A 7,754-nucleotide genomic window follows, 5' to 3' on the forward strand; every position below is an offset into this window, starting at 1 on the left:
ATGATCTCTTCCTTAAAGGCCTAATATAACTCACATCTAAAATTTTAAGCGTTTAATTTTTTTTTATGGGAATATTTTAAATTCATGATTGAAATACTTTACTGGTGATAGAACTATTTAGGCTTTTAATTTCTTGTTAAGTTTTGGTAAGTTATATTTTTCCAAAAAATTTGAACTTTTGGTTGAAATTTTAAAGTTATTTGTATAATTACTATTTAAGCATTGTTTAAATATTTGCCGAAAGAATCTGCTATTACATTCTCCCTTTTTCTGATTCTAATCTTAATTATGTGTGGCTTTCTTCTTCTTCTTTTTTTTTTTTTTTCATTTACCAGAGGTTTGTCTATTTTCTTCATCTTTTCAAATAACCAGCTTTTGGCTCTGTAGATCCTGTTCACTGTGTCTTTGCTTTCTAGTTTGTTATTTTCTGCTCTTATTCACTTTTTGTTGTTGTTTTTTAACTCCTTAAGCTTATTAAGTTCCAGCCTTTCATTTCCTAATATAAACATTTAAAACTAAAAAAATTTCTCTACATGCTTCTTTAGATGCATTCGAGAAGTTCTGATATTTGGTATTTTCACTCAGTTTAAGATTTCTTAATTTCTATCATGATTTCTGCTTGATCCCATGGGTTATTAAATGGTGCACTTTTAAATTACCAAATAAAACTTATCTTTTTATTAATTTTTAATTTAATTGCATTACAGTTAGAGATTACGGCCAGTACAGTATTCTGAGTAGTAGGCATTGTTACCGTCCTTTTTTTCCCTGGCGCCTTTTCCTTGAGCTAAACCTGTCCTTCTTAACTCTCTTCCTCTAGGAGAAGAGAGAGATTTTCAGGAGATTCTTATCTTCTTCTAACACGTGGCCACTAGCTCAACTGACAGGCAACATTTGCCTGAATGCTAGAGTGAGTGGAGCATAGGCTCAAACTGAAACTCATGCCACATGTGTAATTTTTAGCCCACTATACAGTGTATTGCTTGTAATAGTAGATAGCATTTACCAAAGGCTCATTATGTGCTGAGCATAGTACAAAGAATCTTAAGTACATTATCTTGTTTAATTATCTCAACACCACCATTATTAACCCCCATTTTGCTGACAAGGAAATTGAGGCACCAAAAGATGAAATAACTTTTCCGAAGTCACACAACTTCAAGAGGTAGCCCCAAGAGAAGAACCCAATGTTTGTCAGACCCCAGAGCCTATCCTGTGTAAGCACTCAAAGGAGGTTTGTTGAACAAAGAATTCCCCGTTTCAGTAGTTCACGGCCAAAATGAAGTTTATCGCCACTGGGCCATGCATTCACATAATTCTCTTTATTATCACTTCACATAAAACCTTCAACACTTGCTGAAAACACTCAGAAATTTGAATTATCTTCCTTTCGGACTATTTCAACTCATTTGTGAAGCAACCATGTGAAGAATTATGATAGCTGCTACCTATCTTTTAATATCAGCTGTTTAGGTGTTAATATGCTTTTCTGACAAACCAATAGACATCCTCAAACCACATCCTTCTTCTCAAGGTTTCCCTGTAAATGCTGTTAAAGCTCAAGAAATTATGACTTTTCTAAATTGATTAAGATAATTTGCATTACTTTTTGTTGTTTCTACTTGTTGTCACATACTTTTCTTTTTCTTCATGGTAGAGGTAATTTTCCACAATTACCTACATATATATTTAAAATCTTTTATTGCATATTAATGTTCATGGGTATTAAAAAAACCTGAATACATATTACACAGTATGCTTTATGACTCATTTTGAAAAGTTTGTGAGGCTTTTCTTTTTTGGTGTTTCCTTCTTGAATTTAATGACAGTAAGCAATATTTGAAATTATATTTTGGTTTTAATTATCTACTATTGCTACCATAAAATGAAAGAAAAACTTATAATATAACATAATAACAATATGTATGTTGAAATAATAGGGCTAATAATATTAATTATCTACTTTTTTTATTGTGGCAAAATATACAAAACATAAAACTTACTATTTTAAGCATTTTTAAGTATAAAATTCAGTGGCACTAAGTACACTCACAATGTTGTACAATCATCACTGTCCATTTCCAGAACTTTCTCATCATTCCAAATTGAAACTCTTTACCTGTTAAACAGTGGCTCCCAATTCCCCTCTCCTCTAGCCCCTAGTAATCTCTATTCTACTTTCTGTCTCTATGAACTTGCCTATTCTAGGTACTCCATATAAGTGGAATCAAACAATATTTATCCTTCTGTATCTGGCTTATTTCAGCTAGCACAATGTTTTCAAGGTTTGTCCTTGTTGTAGCATGTATCAGAATTTCATTCCTTTTTAAGGCCAAATAATATTCCATTGCATATATACCACATTTTATTTATCTGTTCCTCTATTGATAGATGCTTGTGTTGTTTTCACCTTTTGGCTAATGTGGATAATGCTTCTATGAACATTGGTGTAGGGGCCGGCCCTGTGGCGTAGTGGTTAAGTGTGCTCGCTCCACTCCTGGCAGCCCGGGTTCAGATCCTGGGTGCGCACTGATGTACTGCTTGTCAGACCATGCTGTGGCGCCATACCACGTAAAGTGGAGGAAGATGGGCACGGATGTTAGCCCAGGGCCAGTCTTCCTCAGCAAAAAGAGGAGGATTGGCATGGATGTTAGCTCAGGGCTGATCTTCCTCACAAAAAATAAAAATAAAAAAATAAAAATAAATGAACAGATACTTGGTGTACAAGTATCTGTTTGAATCCCTGCTTTCAATCCTCTTGGGTGTATCCCCAGGAGTGGAATTGCTGGATCATATGGTGATTCTATATTTAACTTTTTCACGAACCTCCAAACTGTTTCCGCTGCATTGCATCATTTACCTTCCCACCAGCAATGCACAAGTGTTCCAATTTCTCCTCATCCTTGCAAATGCTTGTTATTTTCTGCTTTTTTTCCTATGGGAAAAGCTAGCCTAGTGGGTGTGAAGTGATATCTCACTGTGGTTTAATTGTCTACATGTAAACTCGCATTTGAGAGGCAAGTGAATTGAAATTAAGAGAGATAAATAGACTTACCCAAATACTTATAGTTAGTGGGAGGGGAAGGAGAAACTAGAAACGAGATCTCCCAACTTGAACCAGGGTTTTTTCTTCTTCGCGATCCTGCCTTATTGTGTTGTTATAATATTTTCTATCTATGTGGCTCTTGACGTGTTTTGTCTGACTTACATTTAGACATGAAATTAGGTAGTGTCCATGTGGCATTAGGTTTAACCATATGAAATTGTTGTTTTTGTAGGCCAACACAATCAAGTATCAAGAATTTTGTATGGTTCAACTTAATATTAAAACATGCTCCTTTTATCAAAGATGTGTTGGGGGAAAAAAGTAAAACTTCAGAAGAGATCTACAAGTATATTGATAGAGAAGTTGTTTGATAGACTTTGGAGGGTGAAGGAACAGAAGACTTTCTGGATATACAGACTAGTGTATAGTTCCTTTAAATTTGGATTGCATTAGAGCTCTACCCATGCATATTTAAAAATATGTTCAATGTATTTCCTTCTTATTCTAAAGACCTTTAAACTTAATTGTATCCTAAGACATATTAATGTCTTTTTTGTTGAATTTTAAAGACCTTTTAACTTTAATTAAGCCCACATCATTTTCATATTCTCAGAACCGCCCAATTTTTATTCGTATTTAAAATGATATATGGGAAAGAAGGGGTTATTGTGCAGCAAGTCTGCAATTAATTCTCTTTTGTTACTGGGAGACACTTCTGGAAAAGAAAGAAGGGAGATGATCTGGTCTAATTTTCTTGTGACCATTCCAATAAATAGAATTCCTGGCAAAGAAGCTAACGGTATTTTCTAGCTGAAGAGTCCTTATCTATGGAATGCTTTTAGCAGAATGTATCTGGTTGTCTAGGATTGCTTTGGTAATCAAACCTGGAATGTATGAATTTATAGGAAAGCCTTCCTGGAAAATGTCATGTAAGCTATGCAACTATCTGAGTATAAAATGGATGTTTCATGACTAAAATGGCTCTTTTTCATGTGACCTGCAGACCTTGCTTAGAAACCTCACATGTTAATCTTGACTAGAGCCATGTTGATGGTCCCAGATCTCTCCCTACTTCACCTATGCCTCATGATTACTTGTATCCTTGAAATTATAGTAAAGCTTGATACTAGGTAAGTATCTGGTTTGGTGAGTTTGATCTGACAATCTAATTCTTTGTGTTATCCCATTACATGAATTTTGGATGTCACCCATAGCTTTCTTGATTCATAGCCACATCATATGTACGATATATCCGAATGAATACATATAATGGGCCTTCACTCTTTTTAACAGCTGCATAGTATTCCATTGTGTATAGGTATCATAATTTACTTACCCAGTATTCTATTGAAAAATATTTAAACTGTTTCCATTCTTTTTGCTATGATAAACAACGCTGCAATAAAGATCCTTATTAACAGGTCAACTCGCACAATTGGGAGCATATCTATAGGGTAAATTCTGAGAAGTGGAACTTCTGTGTCAAAGAATATGTGCATTTTCAATGTTAGGAGCTATTGCCAATTTGTCCCCTATAGAAGTCATATATTTATTCTCCCATCAACTATGTGGGAAGGTGCCTCTTTCTCTATAGCCTCACCTCACCTTTTTCAAACCAACAGGTGAAAATTTTTATATCATTTTAAGTTTGATTTGCTTTTCTCTTATGGGTGCAATTAAGCATCAGATAAGTACATCTTTTTAAACATTTAATATTTCATTTTAGGTCTGGGACCTGGATTAGTAGTTTGGTCATAGGTTGATGCACAAGGTGAAGCTGCATTACGGATGTCCTTCTTCGTAGATATTTTATGCTGAAATTCTCCAAAAACTCCCAGTTTCTGTTGAGTCACTAATCTCCTATTAAAATAAGCTCCCTGTAGAGCAATGATAATTATCAGTCTTTAGGTCTTAGTGCAAAAGAAGACTCAGAAGGTGGGGTTAGATGGGAGGGAAGAGTACTGCATATGGCAGATAACGCATTGGGAAGGAAACCTGCTCATTAGAAATGCTTTCAACCAACTGGTGGTAGGAAGGATGTAGGGAATACTGAGACATAGTTTTACAAGTGGTAGAAAATCATTTCATATTGGTGAAGAAGAAAGTGGCATCCCAAATTTTTAAAAGAGGCGATGGAATTATTGAAATATTTAAATACAAGATGACTTTTGAACACTTAGTAGAGTTGACTATAGAAAGTGGTGCTAAAAACAGGGAAGCCAAATTAGATGTTTTATAAGGAGATATCCAGAACCTAGCCTAATGATTATGCACAGGGAGAGAAAATTTTTTTTATCTAAAAGAAGATAATACCATCATCATCACCATAATATTCACACGGATAGTTGTTTCACCCTTGCCCTGCTGTTCTCTGTCAAGTTCCTTCTAAAACAACAGGGTGATTGGGGAGCAAAAAGGCACTATTAATAATGGTGTGGTCAGGGGGAAGAGAAACCAAGAAAGGATAGAGAAGCTTCTCAGGGCTAGCAAGAGCCTGGAGGTGTCACCAACCTTGGGCATGAAAGGTCAAGGAGAGGGAGTAGTTATCAGAACCCAAAGAAAGTAAGTAGCTTGAGCTGGAAGAGAGGGCTGCCTGCGGGCGGCCCCGTGGCTTAGCGGTTAAGTGTGCTCGCTCCACTGCTGGCGGCCCGGGTTCGGATCCCCCGGGCCGCGCACTGACGCACCGCTTCTCCGGCCATGCTGAGGCTGCGTCCCACATACAGCAACTAGAAGAATGTGCAGCTATGACATACAACTATCTACTGGGGCTTTGGGGAAAAAAATAAATAAATAAATAAAATTATTAAAAAAAAAAAGAAAAGGAAGAGAGGGCTGCCTGATAGGAGCCATGGCCTTCAGAAAGGGATGCAGCAAACAGCAGGGAGGGAGCCAGAGGGATAAATACTTTAAATTTACTCTTCTCACGCTTTCTAATCTCATCAGTGCCCCCCATTGGCCAAAACCAATTGGAAACTATGTTAGGCAGAATAATGACCCTCCAAGATGTCCATGTTCTAATCCCTGGAACCTGTGAATATGTTACTTTACATAGCAAGAGACTTTACAGGTGTGATGAAGAATCTTGAGATGGGGAATACCAGGGTGGGCCCAATGTAATTGTAAAGGTAATTATAAGTGAAAGAGGCAGGCAGGAGAGTCAGAGAGAGAGATTTGAAGATGCTGTGTTGCTGACTTGGAAGATGGAGGCAGGGGTCGTAAACCAAGGAATGCAGATAGCCTTCAGAAGCTGGAAAAGACAAAGAAACAGATTTCCTTCCAGAGCCTCCAGAAGGAACGCAGCCATGCCAACGCCTTGATTTTAGCCCAGTGAAGCTCATTTCAGACTTCTGAACTTCAGAACTGTAAGATAACAGTTTTGTGTTGTTTTAAGCCACTAAGTTTGTGGTAATTTGTTATAGCAGCCATACAAAACTAATACAGAAACCAAGGGCAAGGAAGCCTGTTGATGTAGTCCATAATGATCTAATTCCATGGATGCAGAACAGGGTAGAAAATGACGAGGAGTTGACCCGTGGAGCAAATAGAAACTACAGAGCACATTCTATTCCTTTTACTCCTTACCATGCATTCTGTCCTTGGACAAAATGAGAAATTTGTTTCTCAAACCCAGAGACACACAAAGTCCCATCAACCACCACATTATTGTGGGATGATGTCAATTCAGTCACACTCCCAAACTGAAACCAAAAACACGAGCCATTCCCAGAGCTCTTTAGATAAGTTATATGCAAAAAACAAAGAAGAGAGGGAAATCCTTAACATAAAATGTATTTGCTAATTTCTCCGGTGCTGTATTTAGTTACAAGGATAAATTGATAACCCTATCTTCTTTCTTCCACCATCTGTTCCATAATCCCCTTACCTCTGCCAGAACCTCGTTTTGGACAAAGTCCTTTACCTGGTGGAGTGACCCAACCTTCAGCGGTTCTATCTTTATCAAGTTGACACAGTTTCCTATTGCCCATTATTCTTGGGAGTGGCAGTACTGAAAGATACCCCATGAGTCTCCTGGGTTCTAGATGTAGTCTTCCTTGCTTCCACTTCTGATTTTCCCCTAGTAATCAGGATCAATCAGTCTGACCAGTAGAGTGACCAATTTCTTTACCTGGTGATTCAATGGTATGAGGAACTCAAAGTGGTCAGGGGGAAGTCTCAGCTTCCAATTTACCAGAACCTTGACTCTCTTCCCTGGGACTTTCCCCTCCTGTGTGCTAGGATCTCTAAATCCACTGAGCCCAAGAATTGCATATAGGAAGCAAGAAATTCTTCACTGAGTGCTTAGGTGTATGAGTGAGAGGGTCACTCCCACTTTAACACTTTGGGTCCCAGATTTACTCATCATAGTTGTAGCAGAGATAGACCTGAATTACCACAAATAGTTGGATTGTCAAAACAGACTCACATGTATCATAGATCTTATCAACACCAAACTTTACCAATGATTCAATTGATACATGCAGGATAGACAGAAACGTAGCATTTGTTTCTGGAGGAACTAAACCTATCCAACACATTCCTAATTTTCCCTCTTTCTCACACTGGGATGCATTTTGGTTTTGGAGTGACAAAAGAGCACTTAACAGCGTGTTCTCAGAGAAAGCCATTTGGTGGATAGAAAGGTCTGCATGACTAACTCTCATTACCCAACAGTCATGTCCACCAATACATAAATTCCAGATTTATTTAC

The sequence above is a fragment of the Diceros bicornis genome, chromosome 17 (genome assembly GCF_020826845.1).
Source record: "Diceros bicornis minor isolate mBicDic1 chromosome 17, mDicBic1.mat.cur, whole genome shotgun sequence".
NCBI lineage: Eukaryota > Metazoa > Chordata > Mammalia > Perissodactyla > Rhinocerotidae > Diceros > Diceros bicornis.